The following is a 24,368-nucleotide window of genomic DNA, read 5'->3' on the forward strand; positions in this document are numbered from 1 at the left end:
CCTGCAGCAGGGAGCCCCAGACTGGCTCTCTACTGGGGCCCTGCCCAGCCACCGTGGGATGGTGACCGAATCCAGGCTGTGCTCTGTGAGGCACTGATAGAATTTCCTCTCTGATAAATATTCCTGCCAAAGTTAGTTTTTGAGCCATGGTTCATAAATATACAGTATTCCAGCAAAAAAGTACAGAATGTCCTCCTGGGGTTGACAAGCAAATAGTTTCATAAATAACCCTCTTGACACGTGCAAGATGTTAACATTTTTGAGGTTTTGGGCAAGGGCAGATGTGGATTTAATTGCTCGATTCAGTCTGGAGCCGCAATGGACTTGGACGTTACCTCTTGGGGGCCGATGGAAATGTTTTTCTTGGCTTGAGCTAGCTCACATTGCTTGTCAGCGCTGAGGACAAAGGCCTGTTCTCAGGAGGCTCTGGGCCAGGGCCGAGGGCTGCACAGGTGAGTCCGACCAGATTGACATGCAAGGGGACTCGCACTAGGGCATCAAATAAAAGGCATTTCCTTACATAAGACAAGGGCTGAGCGGAGCCACAATATTGATTGCTTTAGAGCTGGTGAGTGCCCAGCCCAGGCAAGGTTGACATGGAAGGGGGAGAACGTTCCAAAGAAGACTCCGATTCTGATAGCATTTTTTTTTCTTTTAAATCCAGCAAATTTGTGGCCAGATCAAGTACTGAGTCTAGGGGGATTTTCAGATCAGAAGCATGACTGGATCTTTAGGTAGTTAGTGGGACAGAGTAAAATTTGTCAAAAATGGGTTTCACGCTGACCCCATCACATTGCTAGGATTCCCATCCCTGAGGTCCACTGAAGTCTAACCTATTCATGAACAGAGTGTTATCCAGGGTGAATGAATGAGGACATTACACTCCTGAGCATCTCAATAATCCTTTATATGGTGTCTTCAAGTTTTCCAGGCCCTTCCACAACCAGGACTGCAATGCATCTCCACAGCAGCTCTGTGAGATAAACAGAGTGGCGCTGCCATTTCCCATTTCACAGATGGGAATGCAGAAGCCAGATGAGAGGAAGGTAATCGCATGGGGATCCCAGAGACTAAATGACAGAACAAGGATTTGTGCCTCTGGGCCCTTGGCCTCTTGGAGCTATGTCAGTGAATGGTTTGGTTTATCAGGTATGCTAGGCAAGCAGAGAGCAGCAGCAGGGGGAAATGAGCTCTAGAATGGGAAGATTTTGAGGGTGGGCAATGAGAGATAGGCTCCGAGTACACTGGGGACTCTGTTCTCGTGGGACGCCTTAAACAGGCGTCCGGAAGATAACCAGCCACCCCAGCAACCCCACGCTCCCACCCTGCGGCTGGAACTAATGGCAGACACAACATCACCACAATGTTCTGAGGTGTGAGAAGGGCCCTAGAAGGTCTCAGTTACAGTTTATCAACAGACCTCATGGCAGCCTGATTCTGAAGACGGTTCTAAATTTGCCTGTGAAGACAAGAGCTTTTTAAATTCTTAAAAACAGGGTAAGAAATCTCTTCATCCTCTCATTTACTAGATATATTGTATTTCTGTGCTTTGACTAAAAGGGCTACCTCAGTTTGCCGTGCATATTAAGATCAAGGTAATAGTAAGACTTGCCGACGACACCTGACAGCTGAGCTGGGTACCAGTACCTGAGTGAAGCACTTGATATTTGCACTCAATTTATCACGGGAGCTGAACTCGGGGAGGTGGGGGGGGCACCAACAGGAAATGAGTTTCTTTTGCCCTCCAGAAGCTGTGCTTCTGGCTGCTCTACAGACCCCTTGCCGACCCCCGGATGGCATCTTGGACAGATCTAGCCCTTGTTTTCTCATCAGGTTAGGTTGTGAAAACAAGTACTACTCTGATCATTCAGACTCAGCTCAGGTATTGAATGGCCCCCTGAGGCTATACTAAAACTTCAATGTCCCCCCTCATTCAGAGCGCCTGCACCCCCCGACTCAGGCTAGAGGGATCTGCAGTGGGGACGGGGGCGGGGGAACGGTCTCTTCTTTGACTTGTACTCGATGTTCTATCCTGTCCCTGCCTCTAAAGAGGCCACCCCAATGTCCCCTCTGGCTGGCTTCTTTAGAGTCAGGGTGGAGGGATTAAGGGCAAAGGGACCCCCTTCCAGGACTGAATTGGCCACGAGTGCCCTCTTTGGCAGGTGTGCACTTGGGGGCTCCCATGAGCAGACTTGCAAATTCTCAGAGGCCCAGATTGAACACTCAGGCTGACCTCTTGTGACATTATTAGCTCTTGCTGTTTGCTTAATAGCATCTTTCTACCAGGGGCCCATCATAGGGGCTTAGGCCCTGCTGGCTTCTGCAGCGTCCCTTGGCCCATAGGACACTCATGTGTTCTTGCCTTGTCAGATGGGTGGGCAGGCTTTTTCCTCCCAGGTCCTGTCTCCTGGCCCTAGTGTGGCATGCGGCTCCACCCACCCTCTTGTCTTTTATAATGACCAGCCACTGTGGTTGTGGATGCCCCCAAAGGCACATCATTCTGTGCCAGCAGTCCTCCTGCTGTTCGTGGCCTTAGTCCCATGGTAGCAGTGGATCCTGGGGGCTCACTCTGATCTGACCCCAAAATCAGTGCTCTTAACATGGGACATGAAGACAGCAAGAAAGCCACTAGCCAAAAAGTCTGCAGACATAGCTAAAGACAGAAGTGGGAAGAACAAATTCTCAAGTATGTGTCCTGTTTGTATTTGTTTTCTTTCAAATGACTGTCATTTTTTAGCCTAAAAACAATATCCCAAAGCCTTGATTTCCGTTGTCTGTATGTGATGGTGGGGCTGAAGCAGTTCAGTTAATTTGCATCTCGTGAAAACTCAATCACGCCGGCCTTAACTGACAAGCAGAAATGGCTCTGGCAAAGGTGAGGGAGCCAAGTGCAAATAACAAAGCCTTTAGAGTTGACAACAGCAGCATGATTAAAGAACGAGCTAACCAGAGTTCCCTGTGTGATGTCAGCTCTCTCTGCGATCTCCTGCTTGGAGTCCAATGAATAATTACACTCTACCTGCAAACACAGCATCTGAGATGTTTTTTACGTGTCCCCTGCAATCAGGCAGTTGGAGTCAGGACTGCATGAGTGGCCCATTTTTACGTAAGAAAACTGAGACCTGGGAATCCTGGAGTTCCCTGGAAGGTGAATGGCAGGGTAAGAACTGGAGATCCGGTCTCCTCCTTCTGAGTTCTTTGCTCAAGTGAGACTCTTCAACAGTATATTCCAAGAGGCCTCCAGGAACGCAGATGTCCCTGGCAGCCCAGGGAGCTGAGTTCCCGCCGGGCTGCTTCTGTAGGCACAGGGGAGAGTCCTTTCCGCCTGCCTGAGTCTTGCTTTTGTTCACTCTCCCTGTTTGCGCTCTCACGGGCTGTATTCAATTCCATGCATTTTTTTTTTTTTTCTTATTTAGGAGAAAGCAAAAGACAAATCAAGGGGCTGAAACCATAGGGACAAACCTGATGCTGTCCTGTTCTCTAGCACGGGCACGGGCACGGCCTCCCACATCATTTCCCCTCTGTCCATGGGGGGAACGGGGTGGAAAGTACTTTCAGTAATAACTCTTCTTTGTTGAGCACTGACTATGTGTGACGTGGGATGCTAGGAGCTTCACATGCATTTTTTTCCCTTACTCCCTTCAACTGCTGGAGAAGGAGGAACTTCAGGTCCATGGCATCTTCCCTGAAACCCCTGAGGCCGGGTGTGTGTCAGAATTTAGATGTTTTAGTTGCTTGGGAGGTAATATGGTTCACCTGCTCTATATTATCCAACCCCCTCAGCAGAGTCTGCAGCAGCGTTTTGTTATCAAACACATTCGTATTTCTCTAATGCAAAGAGAAAGAGTTGCAAGAGATGGATAACATAAAGGCCATAAATAGCCTCATGTCAATTTAGATCTGTTTTTGCTGCCATGTCAATGTGGGCCAACCTTGGTGAGGAAACTTCAGAGCTCTCTGGGTTGTAGGATCGCAGCTGAGGGATGGTGGGTCTGTGTTTTTATGCTCACTTTACAGATGTAGATACGGGAGTTCAGACAGTTTCCGTGACTTGTCCAAAGCACAGGGCTGCTGAGTAGCTGAGCTCGGATACAAACCCAGTCGTCTTGATTGTGGCACCTGCTCCGTCATGCACAAGGCCTCCATAGTACGTTTGTCCCTGGAGCCATCAGACACGATATTTGCATTAACAGGCAGCTGTAATTTCCATTCGCGGAGGGCAGGGGCAGCAGAACCTTTGGAACCTCTCGATCCAGTTTTGAGAATCCATACAGTCAGCCACGTCTGGGCACTGTCTGCTCTAAATCCTCGCTACCAAAGGATGGCCGGAATCAGCAACATTGGCATCACCTTGGAGCTTATTCGAAATGCAGGATGTCAGGTCTCACTCAAAACGTTTGAAACAGAAATGCATGCTAACAAGCTCCCCGAGAGGCTTCCTGGCACAGCCCAGTCAGAGCAGCTGTGGCCTGAAGCTCTTTCCTTGCCTAATCTCATTGACCCCAACCCTCACAACAACTCAGGGAGGTAGACACTGTTGTCATCCATCTTAGCGAAGAAGAGTGAGGTCCAGAGAGGTTTAAAGAGCGTTCCCAAGGTCACGCAACGGGTAGGTTCCAGACGGGAGCGGGTGTTGGCCTGACTGCAGGGCTCAGGCTGTTCATCACTACACTGTGCTTTTCCTTGCCGGCAGAAAAGGGAGGCCGAGATACCCTGCTCCTCTTGATCAGTAAGGAGAGAGACGAAACCTGAATTGCCAAGTGGTGGTTCCAAAGGAGCCTTTCCCTTCCCCTGTCTCCCACCTGCTGTCCCTTAGCCCCTCTCTCTGATGATAGCAGCCAGCAGACTTGTTTACACCTGTTCTCATTCTCCTCCTGGATACATAGTATAATTTCACTTCTTTTTTTCTGCTGGAACACAAGCAGGTCAGAGGCCTTGCACTGGCCAGTGAACCGTGAGTGGAAGTGCTTGCATCATCCTCAGCCGATGCATTTAATTCTCGGTGCCAGAGAGAGCAGCAGCCCCTGATCCCGGGCATAGTGCTCCCAGAAGTGCACGTGTCCCAGAGCCCTCAGTGATTATAAGAGCAGAGCCCCCACTAAACACACACTGGACAGAGACCACAGATGAAAAACAACCATTATGTGGTTAAGCCTCTGAGATGTGGGGGGTTGTTTGTTACCCTGGCATAACCTAGCTTATCCTGGCTGCCTCTCTGACTCATCTTCCTTTGCTCCGGAGGGACTGGTTTACACTGCGGGAATGCCAGCCAGCAGCTCTGTGGGTGGGAAAAATGTACCTGCTTTTATGTACCCAAGCTAATAGCCACTTTCTCTCAACTGCTTGTGAGTTTTTCTCTTTCTCCTGCTTCCTTTCTCTGTGCCAAATTTATTTCTGATTTGTTTTCCTTGTTGAACTTCTACAACTCCTTATTTTCCAAGGCTATTTTTAGTGGCTCTATTCTACCCTGAAGGAAATAGTTCACATCTTGGTGCCCAGGACTTTTTTAGCTCCTTTTAATGGGAGAGGATAGCACATATCAACAATACTTTTAGCCACCAAGTCACTACCCCAAGAGGCTCAGAGAAGAACAAAATGTCTCCATCAGATGAGTTTTGGATGTTCATCTCCAACCTCCTCAATGTGCATGATCCTTCCTGGTGTGAACAAGACTTTAACTTTCCATTGCTTCCTTCCTTCTGGAAGTTAACGCCTGTGTTTCTTAAACCTGGTGATTTTCTGGGCCTACTAGATCAGTCTTTAGGAATGGGGCTCAAATATCTATGTCTTTTATAAGCTTTTTGGGTGATTTTTCTATAGACAATTTGATGACAGGTGTTTGGGAAGTCTTGGGTTGATTATGTATCCTATATACTGAGCCACATATATTTGTTGTGACTCTTCCCTCCTGTTCTTCAAGAAGTCATCCCTGATAAAAAAATGTAATTTTTTAAAGATTTTATTTATTTATTTGACAGAGAGAGAGAGAGATAGCGAGAGAGGGAACGCAAGCAGGAGGAGTGGGAGAGGGAGAAGCAGGCTCCCCGCTGAACAGGGAGCCCGATGCGGGGCTCAATCCCAGGACCCTGGGATCATGACCTGAGCCGAAGGCAGATGCTTAGCGACTGAGCCACCCAGGCACCCCTAAAAAATATAATTAAAAACAACATTCCCCATGGATATTTATAGCTACTTTATTCATAATTGCCAATCTTGGAAACAACCAAGATGTCCTTCAGTAGGTGAATGAATCTATGAACTGTGCTATATGCAGATGATGGAATATTTTTTGGTGCTAGAAAGAAGTAAGCTACAAGCCATGGAAAGACATAGAGAACCTTAAATGTCTATTATTAAATGAAAGAAGCCAATATGAAAAGGCTACATACTGAGTGATTCCAACTCTATGATATTTTGAAAAAGGCAAAACTATGAAGACAGTGGAAGGACCAGTGTGTTCCAGGGGCTGGGGGGAGGGACCAATGTGTTCTGATTCTGTAAAATCAGAAACACAAAGGATTTTTTGAGCATTGTAACTATTCTGCGTGGTAATACAATGACGGATGCATGGCAGTATACACGTCAAACCGCACAGAATGTACAGTACCGAGCATGTGAACTGTAGACTTTGGTGAGAATGATGTGTCCACATAGGTTCATGGGCTGTAACGGAGGTACCACTCTGGTGGGAGCTGTTGACGGTGGTGAACACTGTGCACGTACGGGGGTTGTGGGGGAGGGGGCCTTTTTGTACTTCCCACTCAATTTTGCTGTGAACCTAAAACTGCTCTAAGAAAGAAAATCTACTGAAATGAAACAACATTCTCTTCCATGCTTCTGGAGGAAATAATGTCTTCTCGTGAGCAAGGCTGAGATGGGACGCTGAACACTCCAGTTCTTCTATGGATTTGCTATTTGCCATTCAGTGTCCTCCATCTCACCAGGAAGGCCAGTCAGAACAAAACGAAGGGTCAGAGTGTCAGAAGCGCTTAGGCCATTGACAGGAATAACTCGGATGCGCAAGGAAGGCCCTGTTTGAGGGCAGGTTGTGACCCATGTCACATCTCGAGGGGATGTCAGGGAAATGATGGCTTTCTTTCTTTCTTTCTTTCTTTCTTTTTTTTCTATTTGTTCTGTGGTGGCCGTGATCATTATGGCTTGTGGAGACCCCGAAGGAAGCGAGGGATAATCAGGCAAAAGGGCAGCCTGTACCACAGAGGCATCTGCACAAGTCCAAACAGAACACGGGCAAGGAGTCAAGAAGTGCACAGAATTCAGAAGGCAGGAAACCAGAAGCCAGGCGAATAGACTGAGTAATGGATGGGAGGCAGGAGTACCTGACTAGTGAGAAAGCCGCGTATGCAGGGGGAAAGCCTTTCTTCTGCAGGGGGAGCCTGTGGTGGGAAGTGAGACTTCAGGGTCTGGAGGTGGCCGTGATAGTGATAAACAAGTGGGGTAACCTGGCAATAGGAGGAGGGGGGTGCTCAGAGTCAAGGGTGCTACTGGCTCATCACTGCAACACATGACCAAGAGTTAATCAGTTTCCACAACGTTCTCCGGAAGTCAGCTGCCAAACTGAGGCTCTCCCATGCCTGGGAAGGAGAAGAAAATGGTTAAAAGACAGGGAACTAAGTGTCTCCCTTAGCTGTCTTGTGCTTGTTACCCGCAAGAAATTCTTTCCTCTTAGTCCCAGGTCGGTGGGGTATCTGTCTGTCTGTCTATCTATCTATCTTTAGTTCCAGTTCTCTTTAAATTTACCAGCCGTCGAAACCTTTCCCTTTGATAGAGCCTGGGAATATTTTAAGAGAGTATCTGTTGATACTTAAAAGATAAGAACAAAAGGATCAGCCTAGTTCGTGAATATCTGTGAAAAAGTAATCGAGAGTCTGGCTTGTCACAAAGGAAGGAGGAGTCCGCTTGCCTAGTGTTTAGATTGTAAAAACACACTCATGGCAATAGTAGTCCTCTCATCCATAGTAAATGTAGTAAACAACAATAACAATAATAGTATCTTAGTAACTGCTTGACCCTAACGGCTATGGTGAAAGATTTGTTGCTGGGTGGGTCTGGCCTGGGGCAAAGTTTTGGACTGTTCTGTGGTTTTCCAGTTTTCCTCTGTACCGTAAACCCACCTTCAGCACAGGAGGTGGTAGAACTCACACTACCGTGTGAGCAAATGTGAATGTCCGTGCGGTGCCTGTTTTAGGGCAAGTGCTCTCTAAATCACATTTTAATGGTGGAATGAAAGTTAACTTTGCTGATGCTGGACTTTAAGGTGGGAGGAGCGGGGTGAGGTGTGGTCTTTGGGGACGTGCAGAAGGTGTGATGTTGGGCCTTATTAGTGGCTCTTCTGCAGCCCTTGGAATCATACTTTACTTTAACAAGGGATAAAACCTTTGCAAGCTCTAAAGGCCCATCAGATAGCAAACGAATGACTTCTCTTATTACAGGTGACCAAGAGCAGATGCTGATGCCAGGGGGAGACCAGAGGGAGCTGGAGGACTGAAGGCTGAGAGGTGAGTTATTAACAACTGCCAAGTCCATGCAGTGCGAGAGAGCGGAAGTTGGGACTTAGCTGTTCTCGACAGCCACCCAAGCCAGAAAAATAAGCACTAATGACAGCAGGAGGAAGGAGTTAACGAAGATATAGAACAATATTAAGTTCAGGAGGGGGTGGGAAATAGCATCCGTTCACGCAGTCTTTCAGCAAATCTTGACTGAGCTACTAGGCAGAAGACACTGTGATAGGTGTTGGGAGTATAAAGATAAGAGTCGAAAACCCCTGCTCTCAAGTGGCTCACAGAATCATGAGAGCAGGAGCCCATCAGCCCAGTCACTACCTCCCCACATATGTGCCTTCCTCCCTGCAAATGCCTCATAGATAGTCATTGCACGAATGGTTGAAACAAGATGGAACCAGTAGGAAAGACAAAGAAGACCTCAGGTACCACAGATCCTTTTCTCTAGCCCAGGCTTGATGTGTTTCTTTCCCGAGGCCGGAGAGGGCCAACAGAGGTCTGTGTTCAGCTGAGGATGCCACCTCTCTCTAGGCCTGATTCCCTGAAATGCTGTTTTTGGAGAAAGGTGTCCAATTTTTGAGGAAGTCCAAGTTTAACAAGTCAGACCTGAAACTTCACCAACCCTCCAAGTTCACGGGCCGAGCGTTTATATTTAATTGTATGTTGTCACCCGTCATCTGCTGCTCATGTAGCACACTACCTTCAAAACAGATACCTGTTTTGGAGCTGCGCATTCCGAATCTGGACAACTGGTGCCAAAACAACGCCTGGCCACTGTGACTGACAACCGCACATCGGCGAGCGGCTCCAGTCACTCAACGCGGAAAGAACTGGAAGGCTTCTACCTCCCCTGCCTGCCTCCGCCACGCAGTGCCTCGCACACCACATGCCTTTGGCTGGCCGGCCACTAGGCAGAGGTGGCAGCGTGTGGTCTGCGTGAATCCCAGCCTTCTCCTCCCTGTGCCTGCAAAGCTGTCCCCGATTCCCTGGAAGCTCCCCGGACAATGCCCACACAGAGGCCTTTCCACCCACGGAGCTCCTTCCTGGGGCTGTGCCTTGCTTTTTTTTTTTTTTTTTTTTTTCACAGCTCGATAAACCTTTCTCATCTCATATTTATCAAATGCAATCACAAAGGGACCACTTAATTAACAGGCTGCCATTGTGTGGGAGATGATTGGGAAGCTTACAGCCATTTAAGAAACCTCACACTGTTCTAGACGACAAAAACAGTAGGATGCGTCATCTGGGAGGAAGCTTCTGCCGAAACAGACGCCAGTGTTTCCATGATTAAGAAGCTAATATTGTAACATCATAGTATGCTGTGCTGTTCGGTTAGCAGAGGCAACCTTCTGAGCAAGCGTTCTCGGGTCTCGCCTGCTTGGATGCAGCCAAATCACTCAGTATCAAAATATTTCCTCTGGCAAGGGGCCCTGGTTTATACGGCTCTTGTATCTATTCCCCCATCGAGCCTATGTGGGGTGGACACATTGAAAGAGCTTAATTAAAACTTGCTGAGGAATTGGTTGGTTGTGAACATGCGTAGGGGGTGGGTGTGGTCCCTATGGGTTAGGAAGGCAACTCCAGGTGCATTCAGAGTTCCAAGGGTTTCGTTTCAAAACCAACTGATTTTTGATGTGTGGATCTGAATTTTGTTTCAGAGCAAAACGCCAGAACTGGCCCTCCGCCACCCTGCCTTACCTTAACGCTCTTCTCTAACAACTTCATCCTTTGATTTCTTTTTACGGAGCCCCTACTATGTGCCAGTCATTGCACTGGGCTTCATAGGAGGATGAAAAAATTAATATGATGTAAATACAGCCTGCAAGAACTGAAAAAGTTTACCTGATCCCCCTAAAATATAACTGCTACTCTCTCTTTTATTTATACAAGAAACAGCTATTCATTATGCGAAATTTAGAAAACATAGTCAAACAAAAATTTAAACATAAAAATTACTCATAATCCTCAAAGATAAGCCTCTGAGAGCAATCTTTTTTTATATTTCCTTCTGGTCTTTTTTCCCCTGAATTTTCTGCATTATACTCTGTGTAGGCAGTTCCTGCATTGTTTCTTAGGCCGTTCTTAGGCTCATGTCTACATTGCTGGGGACTTCTTGCCCCCTGGGAAAAGTCTTTTTACCTCCTTTCTGGCTATCCAAATCCTACTTTGCACCAACTTCTGGCTCTACCTTCTTCCAGGAGGCTAATCTCATCCCCATTAGAAAGATCATGGAGTTACAGAGATTCTCATTTGGATTTTGGTTTCTTCCCCTGCACAAGCTGTGGACATGGGGAAATCACTTACCTTCTCTGAGCCTTAGGTATCTCTTCATGATGATGGAGATGAGAACCTTGCAGAGTGGTGGTCAGAGTTAAATGAGGTGAGGTGAGTAAAAAGCAAAGTCAGTAAACAGAGAGTTTGTTCCTTCCCCGGTTCTCTGCACAACCAGAGCACCTGGAGTGTGTTGCCCCCAATTTTGCCCCAGTTATAGATACTCCAACACCTTCCACTCTTTCTAGGATACAATCCCCAATCGTCACGTGATTTATGACACCTGCTGACCAGCCCCATTTTGGACCAAGCTCCCCCTCATTCTCTATCCCAGTCATCTGATCTTCTTCCCCTGGAGGGGTTTGCAGGTACTGTTCCCTCTGCCTGGAACACTCTTCCCTCCCATCTCTGCCTTGTTACCTACTTCTCATCTTTCACATCCAGACTCAGTTGTCACATTATTAACAATTCTTGCCCACGCTCTCCAGAGTAGACCAATCCTCTGCTGCTTTCTCATGGTTCCAGGCACCTGTGCCTGGGTCTTTTTTATTTATTTATTCGGGTCTTTTTGAAAAATTAATATTTTCCTTCCCAGAATCAGTCTCCATGAGAGTGAGCATCATGTCTGTTTTTGTTCTCCAGTGGATTTCTGGTGTCCATCACAGCACCTGACACATAGGTGCTCCGTGCATATTGTTGAAGAATTAAGCAATTCTGTTTTTCCGGTGCTGGCACCAATGAATGGCAGCCTCATAAAGACAGGGCTGTGTCTTCTGTCCCCATGGTGCTCATAGTGGGTCACTTCATCCCACCCCCGGGCCCAGAAAAATGATGCTGCATTAGCCTTGGTCTTTTGAACATCTCCCTGACCTTTCAAGAGCGTCTATAAAAGAGTCTGGATGAAGTTCTATCCCATGTATGCCACTTCCCAGACTGTTCCTCTTTCTCGCTCTCCTTTTCAACAGAAAATCTGTCAACCAGGCCCAGCTTAAACACCTCCTCCACTATGAAGCCTTCCTTGGTGTCCCCTTCCCACCAGTGTGGCATCTGTTCTGCCCTCTTTGGTAGAAATAGAACAGATTTCAATCTGCTCTTTGTGAATGCTGCTGGTGGTGTGCTGAGTTGTTAACTGGTCTACCCTCTGGCTAAGCCCCAGGTCCTGAACACATTTCCCTTCTGGACCTGGCTCCCACTTCCTGTTCCTCCCCACTCTTCCTTCCTCCTTTGCCCCCATTGTTGCAGGTATATGGAATGTTTTTCAGTTCTTCAAAACTACCACGATCTCACACTTCTGGGCTTAAGCATATGCTGTTCTCAGACTGAAACGCTCTTCCCTCCTCCTCTCCGTCTGCCTAATTTTTCATTATCCTCCACACCTGGGCACAGAGGCCGCTTCCATGGGGAAGCTTTCCTTGATTGCCTGGGTTGGGGTGGGTGCTCCCTCTTGGTACTGCGTCTCTTGAGCACTTCTCACTCCTGGTTTTCTGTCTTCCCTGCAGGGCAGGTGTTCCATGAAGGCACGGGGCTAGTCAGGGTTACTTTGCTTACCCGGCACTTATTAGGTGCTTCATAACTACGTGGTGGATGAATGAATTAAATCTGCCTTAGTCACCTATGTAACCTTCATTCTGCCCCCTTGCCACTCTTCTCGCACAGAGTAGGGCTGAGAAATGTTTGGGGGGAGGGAAGGGATGGAAATGAGGTCCCCCCAGGTCAATACTTCTGGAGGTGGCATGCAAAGAGCTCCATGCCTGCAGGGACCACTCATCCAGCTCTGTGTCAGCAGCACATGCCTGGGCACGCAGCGGGGGCCCTACAGTGTCTGTCAAATTACAACTGTATGGAATATATTGAGAGACTTGGTTGTACCACGTGGGGCACCTCTGGCAAGTCCTTTCCCTCTCTGGCCTCAGTTTCCGGATCTGCAAAGTGGGATTTTGAGGGTTAAGTGAATGAAAATCCACAGAGAATTAGGACATAGAGCAGAGCACTGAGTGTGAGCCACCTGCCACTTTGCCACCTGCCACGCGGAGTTCTTTATCCTGACAAGGGCTGGCTCTGAGCTCTGAGCAGTGGAATCCAGGCTTCGGGAGCTGGCGCGGCCCTGGGGACTCCTGGGCTCCCCCACCCAGCCCCAGCCCCAGCCCCAGCCCTAGCCCCAGACCCAGCCCCGATCCCGCGCCCGATTCTCGCGGGTTTGCTTTCTCACTTTCGAGACACATCTGGCCGCTGCCCCGCGCCCCGGGCTCCGCCGCTCCGGGCCGCCACCCCCGCCCTGCGCCGCCTGCGCTCCTGGAAGTTTCCGCGCTCCGCGGTGAGTCACGGCCCTTTTTTTAGCAGCCGCGTTGGATGTGCAGCGTCACACCGCGGCTCTCGAGAGCCCGGCAGCTGTCGCCGCCGACGTCAATGCGGGAGAGCAGGGCGCGGACCCGGCGCTCGGCTAGGTGCGGGAGTGGGGGTGGGATGTGGGGGTGGGGAGAGCCCGGTCTGAGCCCCTCGTCCCAGCGCCGCCGCCCGACCCCGCCTTCCCAGGTGCCAGGCAGCACGGGAGCTCTCCAGGGACGCTCCTCCCTGGGTGTGTTGGGGGGAACGCCCCAGGAGGGTCGACCTGCGCGACTTCCGGGCGGTGGAACTGGGGGAGGGTGGGCTGTGGTGAGAAAAACCGGGAGGCAGCCATCCATGCCTTTGTCCACCTGTTACCAGTCCATCCAGTCAACTGGATGGCCAACTACCATCCCTCCATCCAGGCATTCCTTCACACCCTAAGTCATTTAAGACATTTTCTTCCTCCCATCCATCCATCCATCCATCCATCCATCCACCCATCCCACTGCATCGTTCATCCACCGACCTGCTCTTCCACCTAACCACCAGCTTGGACAAGCTTTTACTCACAGCTAAGTCACTTAAGACCCTCTCTTCCTCCCATCCACCCATTCTTCCAACCATACACCCACCCATTCCATCATTCATCTACCCTTCTGCTACTCCACTCAACTACCTGCTTTCCCATCCAGGCATTTGACATCCTAAGTCACTTAAGGTCCTCCCTCCCCACATCCACTCATAAATAATACACTCATTTATTTACCTCCCACCTATCTATGTGTCTCTGTCCATCCTTCCGTCCACTTATTCAGCTACCTACTCATTCATTCAAATGAGCATCTGCTATGCTGGACGCTGACAATACAAAGATGATTAAGGCAGCATCCCCATACTCACAGAACTCAGAATCATCATGGTTTAATATGTCCCAGGAAAGAAGTCTCTGCCCTTATTCCTCTCCAAATTAAAGAAATATATGTAATAGAGTCCTATTACAGTAGGATAATAACAATAATAATAATAATAGCAGCTGTTAACAATTACTGAGCATGATTTGCCAAGCTTTTCACATGCAATATCTCACTGGATTCCCACACCAACCCAAGAGGCAAGTACTATTATGATGCCCAATTTTCAGAGGAAAGAAATAGAGACTCACAGAAGTTAAGAAACTCCTGCTACGGAGCTATTAAATGACCAAACAGGGTTAGAGACCAGACTCTGACTTCGAAACCAGTGTTTCTAGTTGCTTTACTGGCATTTGTTACTAGAGACAGGTAACACATTAAAAGGATTTAAGTTGGATCAACTATACCACCTATCTGGGTCTCAGTTTTCTTTTCTGTAAAAGTAGAGGCAGAGATAATGTATATTTAGAGATATTGTATATGCTCAGCCTAGCACCCATTTGGAAGGACTGTGACTGATGAACTTATTACTGACCAATATTAGAGAATCAGAGTGGGGTCCAGAGGAAATGAGACATATCTATTACTATCATCTATGTTCATTACAGAGCAATTAAAAGTAATAAAAAAAACCTTGTGACTCTATTATCTAGAAATAATAGCTGCTAACATTTAGTTTATGTTTTTTTAAAATGTTTACTACCCATATTTATGGATTATACACATTTTTAAAAATGTAGTATGCCATGGACATCTTTCCATGGGTTTACCACACTTTGAAGAAATCTATAAAGAGAAAATAAGCTGCTGTCTTGGTTGCTGCTCCTCTTTTGCTTATTTCCCTCCTCCCCTCTTGCTGTTTCTTCCCTTCCTCCTTCCTCATTTTGGCCAGAAGTCCTAGTTGCCGACAACAGGATCCACTCTAGTTAGTTGATATAGAAAGAGGTTTATTAATAAATAGATCAATGGTGTTTATTACGATTTCCGTTGTTAGAGGATTGTTACTAAATCGTTCATACAGTTGTTGGGTGGGCTGAACACACAGTCCGGGACGAGATTCCAGGAAGATGACAACTCTGCGTATGACAGGACAGAACCAGGCCACAGACAGAGCGGCACAATGAGGACACTGCTGTCACCATCACTGATTCTAGAATCATGCCACCTCTGCCACCGCCCACTGGCCAAACGTACATCCCCCACTCTGCCGTCTCTTCTGGGTTCAGTTCCAAATCAAAGTCTCGTGCACATGCATCTAATCGGTAGAACTTGAAATACATCCAAACCCCTGGAATTTCCTAGGAATCTGGAAATCACAGATTTTAACTTTCTAGCATTTGTCCGCTAGAGTGGGGTCGAAGAGGGCATCAGGCATGCAGTCCAGTCCATAGGACCAGCTCCTGGTTATTTTACTAGAGAAGTTTGTGGAGTTTATCTTGTCGAGTATTCTCATTTTATCAAGAGGGAAACTGAAGCCTACAGGTGGGGTTTCCAATGCTACTGCATAGGTTTACGTTGAGAGAGAACTAGAACTCGGAGTGTAGCAGGACGAAGTAGGACCCCTAGGACACTGGGGATGGTGGCATTTCCCTGTGCCCAGATTTAGAACTTCACAGAATTAGATCTAGTCTGGTGGGTAACCTACAAACTCATGAATGCAAGAAATATAACTACCTTGACTTCCTACAAATCAATCTAATTCTGAGCCTGAAGTCCTGGGACTGGCAGGAAATTCTATCTTAGGCATTACTGGGGTCCCTTCCCTTCCCGGGGTTGTCAGAATCAGAGAAGCTCACGTGGTAGATGATTGTCATCATCGCTGCTGACATCCTCTTGGTTTCTCTGCCAGGCTAGGAGCACTATTCTCCGCATTTTAAAGATGGGGGAAACTGAGGCTTGGGAAGGTGAGTTGATTCCTCCAGGGCAAAACCACTAGTGAGCAGCTGAGTTGAGGGTAAATCCCAGCTGTGGTAACAGTTGCTTCGCGAGAAGCTCTACTCCAGTTAAACACATTTATCTGGAGGACTCATTCCCGACCCTATGTCTTTGTGCACGCCATCTCCTGCAGTGGTACCAACTATTCCTTATATCTGAATCGAGCACTGTTCTCTTTCTCTTTGGGGTTGAGGGGGTGAGAGGAGAGCTTAGTTATTTTGAATGATAAACAAAAGCACCTATGAGCTACAACTACCAACCCAACCATAGTGAGATGAAGAAAAGAATGCTATTGTTGCTTTACTGGAATTTATGTATCAGATGTTAATTGAGGGTCTTCTGTGTTTTAGCTACTAGAGGTTGGCACGGTGATACAAGGTGAAGGATGAATTAGACACAGACTCTGATCTCATGGACTGTGTGTGCCAGTAGGAAAGACAGACAGTAATCAGAAAGCTGGGATACAGTGAGAGACCTGCTGAGCTATGACAGACGGACATTGAGCCTGACATGGAAACAGAGAGGGGCACCTGGCCCAGTCTGGAGGACAGGTATATCAGTTATGTATTACCAAAATAAATCTGCATAACAAATCACCCCAAACTTGGTGGCTTAAACAACATTCATTTAGCTCATGAGTCTGGGTAGGCGGGGTGGTTCTTCTGGTCTCAGTTAGCCTTACTCAAATATCTGTACTCAGCTGCAGGTCAGCAAGTTGGTCCTGCTGGTCTTGGATGGGCTTTCTTACATATTTGGGCATGAACTGGCTGTTGGCGGTCAATAATGGCCTTGGCTGAGGTCCACTCTACTCTAACGCTGCTCTGCTTCCCATACCTCATCCTCCAGCAGGCTCACTGGGGCAGGTCCTCATGGTGAAAGAAGAGGAGATAAAATGAAGTGCAAGGGCTCTTTTCAAGCTTCTCTTTGTGTGACAAACTGTTATAAACTACATTGGCCAAAGCAAGCTACATGGCCAAACTCAGAATCAAGCTGCATGGAAAGAGATTCTACTTCTTTTTTCTTTTTTAAGATTTTTATTTATTTGACAGAGAGAGAGAGACAGTGAGAGAGGGAACACAAGCAGGGGGAATGGGAGAGGGAGAAGCAGGCTTCCCGCAGAGCAGGGAGCTTGACACGGGGCTCCATCCCAGGACCCCGGGATCATGACCTGAGCTGAAGGCAGACGTTTAACGACTGAGCCACCCAGGTGCCCCAAGAGATTCTACTTCTTAACTGGAAGAGCTGTTAAGCTACCTTGCCAAGGGCGAGGATACAGGGAGGAGGGGAAGAATTTAGGCCAGTTTTGCCATCTGTCATATCAGGGAAGACTTTCTGGAGGAGGCTAACTGGGAATTGGTAGTTGTTCTGTGTGGTTAAAGGCAAAGAGAACAAGAGGAGGGTAGCAGAAGATGAGGCTGGAAAGGTAAGTAGACAGGTCATGAGGGGCCTTGTGGTTATATTAAGGGATCTGGATCTTACCCTGGTAATGGTTGGGAACTTGATGAGTTTCAAGAAGATTACTATTTGTGTTTTCCAAAGAACACTCTGTGGACAGCAACTGGAGGCAAGAATAGCAGCAAAGAACTTATGGCAATAATCCAGATCAGAAGCGATGGTGGCTCAAACCAAGGTACCCTTCGTAGGGGTAGAGAGAAGTGAATTTAGGTGGGAGATAGGATGGCTTATTAACTGACTGTAGGGATGAGAGAAAAGAAGGAGTCAAGGATGATGACACTTTTCTGGCTGGTTCTGTGGGGCAGATGGTGGTTTATCAGCAAGAGAGCGGCATCTTGGTATGCAGGAGGTTTGGAATTGGTGACTTTGAGGAGTATGACAGCCGGAATAATGGCTGCCCAAACATGTCCACATCCTAATTTCCAGAACCTGTGCCTATGTTATATTATGTGGCGAAGAGACTTTTTAAGTCTTTTTGAGGATTTTGAGATGGGGAGATTATCCCAGATTATCTGGGTGGACCAGCGCAATCACAAGAGGGAGGCTGGAGGGTCAGGGGCAGAGTAGGAGATGTGACCACAGAAGCAGAAGTTGGAGTGGTGCTGGGCCAGGAGCCAACAAGTGCAGTGAGTTCTAGAAGCTAAAAAGGACAAGACAGTGGATTCTCTCCTGAAGCCTCTAGAAAGGACACAGCCTTGCTGACGTCTTGATGTTAGCCCACTGAGACTGATTTCATATAATAAACTTGTGATGTTTTAAGCTATTATGTTTGTGGAAATAGGAAGTCAACGCCACAGGCGGGTGGGCCATGCAGGTGGGGATGTGCAGGAGCCCCACAGAAAACATCCACGAAGCAGACATGGACCAGTTGGAAAGCTGAGGGCACAGGGACTGGATTGACCCTGTGGGAGGTCCCAGGGAGTGTGGGGTGGGAGGGAGGACAGCCTGGAGTGGTCTCAATACAGCGGGAATCTTTGAAGGAAAATGGGAAGGTGGACCTGGAGAAGTCTAGTGGTGGGAAATCCAAGGGTAGAGTTTCAAGAAGGAAACTGTCTCTGTGCACCCCCACAGAGTGATCCAGAAGGTGACTGAAAGGGCCTGTTGGATTTGATGGTCAAGAGCATATGTAGTCTTGGTGATAGCAGTTTCAGAGGCTGAGCAGGATCGAACCAGCCTGTTTGCAGGGAGAAATAAGTGGGAGGTGAGGATCTGGAGACACAGGGAAGATTACTTTCTTAGATCATTGACTTTGCTGGAGAAAGAGATAACACAGTAGCTGGAGAAGGATGGGGGATCAAGGGAGGACGCCTTTTTTTTAACATGAGAGAGACATGAATAAGTTGAGTTGTTTCTGGAAGGAGCCAAACTAGGAGGCTGGAGTGTAGTCAAAGACGAAGGATGGAGGGAGAGTTTATGATGAGATCAGGTCTCTTCGGGGGCATGTGGTGGGACCCAAAGTGCCAGTGGGGATCAGCCTTGGATTCAGGAGGATGATCTTTCCATCAGGCGTAATGGGAAGGAGGTAGAGACAGATGTGTAAGTAGGAACGGGTGTGGGAGACAACTTTGAACGTATTGGTTAAAGTGGCTAAACATTTTAGGACAATTCCTTTCTGACTTGCTAAATTGCCACTGAAATTTCACTACTTGCATCAAGAAAATAGAATTTAGAGAGAATAAAGAGACTGGGCTAGCCGTCAGTGGATCAGCATAGAAACCAGAGCCAAAGCTGAAAAAAATTTTATCTTAAGAATCCTAACAACGTAAAATATAGGAATTGCCATACTGGGACAGACCCATGGTCCACTCAGGCTGATGCTCTGCTGCCAACAGAGATCCCATGGGATGGGCACCCAGAGGGCACAGTCATGCTGTACCCACCCTTGCTCTTGGTTAAGAGACAGAGAAACCATGTCCCCCTGACGTCAGCCATAAAGGTTAGGTATATCCCAGCACCCATTTATGGCTCTGTGATACATAAATATATCCAACTCCTCTCCAACTGCCTGCACCATCCCCCTTGGGGTTACATGTTTCATTAGTTTATTTCCCACTGTGTGACACAGAAGTCTAACATCTCTATTTCCATCGTACTCTGAGGTTCAAAGAGTGACCATTTATCCCAGGAGGCATCAAACGAAATAATGCAAATGAAGCACATTTAGCACATTGTAAACCCTGACACATCACAAATGATTCATAAAAGCCGGTGATGAGAAGGAGGAGGCGGATGATAAAGATGCTGGGTCAGTGGTCCTCAATAACTGTTATGCCTTATCTTTCCCATTTTACAGAAGGGCAAAGTAAGGAAGGCTCAGTGAGGTTGCATCATTGATAAACGAGGTCAGAAGAGAAAAAAACTTGGAGGTCAAAGAGCAGTTCATTGCAAAGTTGAAACTCAGGGCATGGGCTAGAAGCTGAAGAAGTCGCAGCTTGGAAACACGCTCTGCTCACCTCCCATAACTCCCTGCCCCACCCCCATGCCATCCCCAAGGCTGCATCTGCTGGCTTCCTTGGCCATAGGTGCAGGGTCTGAACCCAACTCAGCCGAGCCCCGGGGCCAACCAGCCTGACATGGATCCTCCAGGTCCAGAGCACGAAAGGATCCATTTTATTTATTCTACCCTCGTGATGGAAATGGCCCAAAAAATATCCTTGTGCTTACTAAGCTATTTCCTAGCCAAAGCCAGCCAGAGAATGTTAATTATCTCACCCTTTTTCCCCCTCCATGATGAATTATTGACTTCCAGTTCACCCTATCTTTAATTGCGAGGTATTCCAGAATGAGCAGGTTATCAAAAATGTGCAAGGGGGAGAGCTTTGGTTCAGCACTGGGAGGCTGAGGTGGGAAAATTTATCCTTATTTATTTACATGATAATGGGATGAGATTTTGCCAGCTTGCTAATGGGTTCTTAAAGAAAAACAGGCTTCCTGTGGCCTAGTTAGAACGATTGGTTGCTCGGCTGCCACATAAAACACCAAATCAAGAAGGCAGTGGATCCCTTTTTCGAGATGATTTTTCTGTGTGGGGAAAGTTCTGCATTATTTGCATGGATTGAGGGATTTGTAATTTATAGTGAGAGGCAAGGTGGTAGGCTGGACACAGTTGCTGTCTGGTGTACAGGGACCAGCCCTTAACTCTGCCACCAACCAGTTCTTTGCCTCAGATGGTGCATTTAATTGCTCCTAAGTGTCAGTTTTTCTATCGGTCACATGGAGATGGTCATGCTTTGCCCTAAAGCAACTTAGTAAGTTCATTGTAAAGACAAGATTAAAAAGTTGGTTTTAAGAGTGCTTAATGATTGTGAGTATTTTGTATCTTTGAGGAGCACATGTGATTTTCCGGAAAGCAAGAGACAGGTCCTAATCACATTTAAAAATAAACCCTAGCATTTTCTAAGTGCTTGTCCAATTACTCCAAATAACGTTCATTCCAGAGGCTGCTAGCGGGGTGAGTCACGTGATGAACGTATTAGATTGTGGAGCAGCCAGAGAAAGGCTGCCGTGTCTCATTCCCAGATCGAGGAGGAGGCGGCCAGGTCCACAGATAACCCCGAATCTCTCCCTGCAGCCATCGGTTTCTCCTCCCTAGAGATGCCAGGAAACCTCTCTGGGTCCTTCCTACTTCATCTTCTTTACCCTTTCGGTCTTCTCATTTATTACTGAAGGTTTGTTGAGTGCCTTCTAGGTGCCAGGCACTGGGCTAGGCACTGGGTAGACACATGGTCTGGGAGCAGGGATGAAGTTAAACTGACACAAAAGTAAATACGCAGTTACAAAAGGAAGGAAGACAGGGGCTTTGAGAGAGAGGGTACCGGGGGTGGGGGTGGCATCAGTTTACATCAGAGGGTCAGGAAAGGCCTCTCTAAGGTTATTAGATTGGAACTGAAGCCCAAAAGATGTACTGTTCAGATAGAGAGGACAGTAGATGTACTGTTCAGTAGAGACCATTCCAGTCAGAGGGAACAGCATATATGAAGACACTGAACAAGGAAGAGTTGGGTGTGTTGGAAGACCGAAGGGATGGGGTATATGTGAGTGTGTGTGTGTGAGTATGCACACACATATGCAGGGATGGATCATGCAGAGAGTAGAGGTTGGGGGCAGGTAAAGTAGGCCTGGGTTTGAACCCTGCCTTTGCCATCTGTAATCCTGGGCAAGTCCTATACCTCTCTGAGCTTCTGTTCTTTCCTTTGTAAAAAAGAATAGATAGCAGGTGGCTCATGAGGCAAACTGAGGTCTGAAGTTCACCAAAACAAACAAAGTTCACCGCAATAGCCCATGAGGCCCTCTTAATCTGGCCCGTGTTACCTCTCGGAACTTCTCTCTGATTGGTCTCTCTCTCCCTCCCTTAGCTCCAGCCAACTGGCCCCTTTGCTGTTTCTCATACACACTAGACATATTCTACCTCAGGGCCTTTGCACTTGCTGTTTTCTCTGTTGTCAGTGCTTTTCACCTGGACATCTTACTCCTCACTTCCTTCAGTCTTCATTCAGATACTGTGTTCTCAGCGAGGCCTTCCTGACTTTATTAAAGATTATCACCTCCATTCTATTCCAAGCTTTCATCCCTGGTCCTGGCTTTATTTTTCTCAATAGTACTTTGCACCATCCAGCCCACTAAGTATGTATTTTGTGCATCATCTGCCTTCCCCACTAGAAAGGGGGAGTTCACTGCAGGATCCCTAGCATCTAAGGAGAGTGCCTGGCTTATACTAGGTGCTCAATTAATAATGTTGAATGTTTGCAAAGATGTTTAATAAGGTAAGTAGAAAAATACTTCACACATGTGTAACAGTTACATCACTTTTAGCTTCTTATTCTTCCTAGTCAGAAAGTGCTGTGTCACTTGGACCCATAGAGGCTGGACTCTTCTGTTCCATCTGAGTAAATCCCAGCTTTGCCAATTCTGTGCCTGTACCGAACACCCTTTCCACAAGGTCTTGTGTAAGTCCCATGTCCTCCACAAATCCTTCCCTACCTTACTTCTCCAGGCTGCAGGGATCTGGCCCACCTCTGACCACTTCTAGCACCATCAATGATTATTTCTTATGTGGGACCTATTATTGAATACTCTGACATCTCCTGCCCCCCACCCCCGTTTAAACTTGTGATGACTATGTTTTCTAACCAAAGCTTAGAACTATGACTCATAGAATTTTCGAGTGGAAAGGGATCTCAGTGATGCTTTTCTTCAGTTTTACATCACAGGGCACTTTCTGCAAGCTTCTAGAGCTTTTGTTCAATTTATTTTAACTCTCTTATTAGTTTATTTGGCAAATGTTTATGGAACGCTGCTATGTGCCAAGTCATGGGATGGGTACTGTGTTATGATGGGAACCTGATATAGTGTGAACTTTCAGTTTTTCACATGTTGGTGCTTTGCACACAGTAAGTGTAGAATAAATCTGTGCTAAAAGAATGAATGGATTAGCGTTATGGCCAATTTAAAGATGATTACAATAAACGGACTTAAAAATAATGAGGTCGACTTTATAAACTATATGATGTCAGTCTTTTTGGAATAATAAATACTATTCTATGAAGATATGGGATGGATAGAGGTGTGGAGGGTACTTGGGGGAAATGGAGAGATCCCAAGAGGCCCAGAGGAAGGAGTTGAATTAACCTCCTGATGGGAGACCCATCAAAGTTCAGAGGAAGGGCGAGGAAGGGATGGGTGGTGGTTACTATTGGCTTAGGGGTGAATCAGCTCTCAGTGTCAGGGAGGTGAAGGATGCTACACTCTGGCATCTAAGATCTGCTTGGGAAAACCCTGAGATCCACCAGGAAGTTCTAACCTTCTTGCTGGGGACCCTTGCTGTAGCGGACAGAGTTCTCTTACTGTCTTGCAAGTGATTGCTTATGAGAAACAGTTTTATGCTTGGCAACAGCACATACTGTCAAATTCATTTATTTCGCTTCCAGTTTGTTCCCCGAGGGGGACATTGTACTGCCAAGTGGCTCTGCCTATGTGCCAGGCTCCAGTGGCTTCCAGCACCTGGGGGTCTGATTTCCAGTGATGCTACACTCCATCACTCAGCCTGAGAACATCTTAATTTAGCACAAAGTGTGACTGCCAGGCTGAAAGCTGCTAAGGGTAAAGAGTTATCTGTGGTGGTCACTGTTAGTTGCAAATGTGGTCAATCTCTGGATTCTCTAGTTCCTTAGAGACTGAGACCCATTGGGAGTTGTTCCTCATTCCGATGTCATACCATCATCATCATCATCACCACCGCCGCCGCCACCATCACCACTATCGTCAATCAGTTACCATTACAGATCAAGCCCCATCAGATAGGTTTGTAATTATCCCTCCAGGGACAATTTTCTGGGTGGAGAAGCTCTGATCAACAAAATATTGGTCCTGTAGCAACCTCTGTAAGATTTTTTAACAAGGGGACGCCTGGGTGGCTCAGTTGGTTAAGCAACTGCCTTTGGCTCAGGTCATGATCCCGGAGTCCTGGGATCGAGTCCCATCGTGGGCTCTTGGCTCAGCAGGGAGCCTGCTTTTCCCTCTGACCCTCTCTCGTCTCATGCTGTTTCTCTCTCGCTCGCTCTCTAATAAATAAATAAATAAATAAATAAATAAATAAATAAATAAATAAAATCTTTAAAAAAAAAGATTTTTTAACAAGAAGAGGTTTCTATTCTACAAAAACCAAACCAAGAATCACAATTCTGAAAACAATGCAGGCGCAGAAATAAAGGTTGGAGAAAACTTGAGGAAGGGTGAGGATTTAGCAAAAGAACCCGGGCTATGAATCAGAAGACCTGGGCTCTAGTCCAGGAATTTTGGTTTACTTTGGAGACTCTGCTGGGAGTATCAGTAACTTGGCTTCTTTGGGCTAAAGTCAACACTTCTATCAACTGGGATCAATAATGCTTGCCCTATCCTACCTCAGAAAAAAAGTGGTGGGAATTGAGTAAGCTAGTAAATAGGCAAGCTTAGG

This window comes from Zalophus californianus, chromosome 5 (assembly GCF_009762305.2).
Source record: "Zalophus californianus isolate mZalCal1 chromosome 5, mZalCal1.pri.v2, whole genome shotgun sequence".
Classification (NCBI taxonomy): Eukaryota; Metazoa; Chordata; class Mammalia; order Carnivora; family Otariidae; genus Zalophus; species Zalophus californianus.